This window comes from Lolium rigidum, chromosome 7 (assembly GCF_022539505.1).
Source record: "Lolium rigidum isolate FL_2022 chromosome 7, APGP_CSIRO_Lrig_0.1, whole genome shotgun sequence".
In the NCBI taxonomy this organism is placed as follows: Eukaryota; Viridiplantae; Streptophyta; class Magnoliopsida; order Poales; family Poaceae; genus Lolium; species Lolium rigidum.
In genome coordinates, this window is record NC_061514.1 from 229,396,125 (window position 1) to 229,398,244 (window position 2,120).

At 49.7% G+C, this 2,120-nt stretch overlaps 1 long non-coding RNA gene across 1 annotated transcript; it reads left to right on the forward strand.

Annotated features, from left to right (window-relative positions):
• The first annotated feature begins 440 nt into the window (after positions 1-440).
• LOC124669936 lies at positions 441-1,252 on the forward strand. The gene is made up of 3 exons (XR_006992357.1): positions 441-755; positions 846-1,084; positions 1,172-1,252. It is a non-coding gene; the product is annotated as an uncharacterized LOC124669936 (long non-coding RNA).
• Positions 1,253-2,120: the final 868 nt, after the last annotated feature.

Here is a 2,120-nt window from a genome sequence, read left to right on the forward strand (position 1 = left end):
CATTTAACAAACCCTAAAACAAAACTATTTTATTTTTGCTATAAAATTGGCAATCATAGCCATTAATTTTATTTTCTCTCCACCTCCGTATTCAAAATTCAAACCTTTGTTTGAATAGATTCAAACCAGTTTTGAAAAGAAAAGAGAAAAGAAATTTGGAAAGAAAACCTTAACTCTAAGCAGGCCTCTCTCTGTTTTCCCTCTTCCTCGGCGGCCCATTTCTTTCTCCTTCTTGAAGCCCAACATGGTGGCCCTTTTCTTCTTACCGTTTCGGCCTGGTACCCCTTCCTTTCCCTCGTTGTCCTCTTCCCCAACAGAGCACGAGAGAGACGTGCACCCTGTGGCCAACGTCACCATCCACCACGCCCACGCCGTGCTTGCTTTTCCCTCCTTTTAATCCCTCCCCAAGCCGCACAAACCCTAGCTGCTCCTCTCTTCTCCCTCGCTCTGGCCGCCACCACTCCCTTCCTTTCCTCTTAACCTTTGTCTGTGAGAAAACGTACCAGGCACGTACGACCACCATGGCACCGCGTCCTCCTCCTCATCTCCCGCCAAACCAGACCATCCCCCGCCGTTCCGAGGGCATCGGAGGATGCCCCTCGTCGTCCTCTTCATCTACGTGCAAGGAATCGACCTGGGAGGCCTTCAATCGTTGCCGAATCGCCGTTCCCTTCTCCAACCTTGAGCAGCAAATTCTTCAATTCCGGCCATCTTCGACCTTCCCTACCATCCCCGACCACATGTACATGTTCAGGGTGAGTTCTCCGCCTCCCTGAGCCTCTCCTCCTTCTCTATATCACTCTTTGTCAACGTGCCAGCGTTGACCCCGCCGTTCGGTGTTGCAGCTTATCACCGTCTGTCTCCAGGGACTATACTACGGTCCATGGCGCCCCTCACTCGCATCCCCTTCAAGCTGCGCATCTAGATCTCTGTCTCCCGCGCCCTGGTTCCCCCTCAATCGACCGGTCCGTGCTCCAGCAGGGTCGTCCGCCATGGCTGGGCTGCACAAGCTCGTCCCCACCTTTTGATTGCTCTTGTTGGGTCGCAGCAATATCTTGATAAGATCAGCCTGGCAGCCTAACTGGTTCGTTCCTTTGCCATCTTGAGGAGATCCTGAGTTCAATCTCCAACGTTGCCAATTTAAGCCCACCTTTTTCCTCTGTTTTGCCAGATCATCCGCAGATGGGCCTCGGCCCAGATCTATCCGGCGCAGCTCCTTGCCCGCGCGGCCCGTAGCTTCCCGTCGCCGCGTGCACGCCAGAAGTGGGCCGGCCCGCGCGCCCCAACCTTCGTCCCGCCGGCCAGGTAGCGGGCCACGTCCCAGATCCAGCCCAATTCCTTTCTCTGTCTATTTTTTTATTTTGCAAATCTATCTATTTCATAACTTTCAAACTATAGCTCCAAATAAAAAGTGTTATATATGAAAATTGATCAGAAAAATGTGCTGAACATGAATATGTCATCCATTCATCTGTTTGCATCTCGCATCATGACGCGCGTTGATAGTTGTGCATGTATACCTAACATATATGCGGAGTATTTCGGATATCCACCTAGGATTTCCCCGCTCCGTTTAATATTGAAGTAGCGCACCCCTGCCATGTTATGCCATGCTAATCAACACTTAACTTTGACGATAGAAAATGCAACTCCAACCTAATTTGCTTGTCCGGGGTTCCGACTCCGATTAATTTGGATAAGATGCATTGCACCATCTATGCCATGTCATGCATATCATCTTCATCATGCCGGTTCTTCTTCCGTAGTAGTAAGACTTGCATACGTTGTGTGTTCCAGCCTTTACTTCTTCCCGGATAGGATCACGAAGTGGTGTTGTGAGATACGACAAGTTCTTCTGCAGTTTTTCCAGGCGAGCCCTCTCTCTTCACCTATTTTACTCTCTCCCTCGCACTGCTATCCTTATGTTGCGATTCTTTATCGAGTCACGTGTCCTATTCCACTTGTTTACCATATTAATCCTATATGCACCATTCCTTATCCATAGCCGTTGCTTGATGTTTGAGCCTTGCGAGTCGTAGGCGTGTTTAGGCTCTGTTGTTTATCCCGATCTGTTATCGGGATATGTTGGGTTGTTGGGAGGTTATCACATGCTATATCTG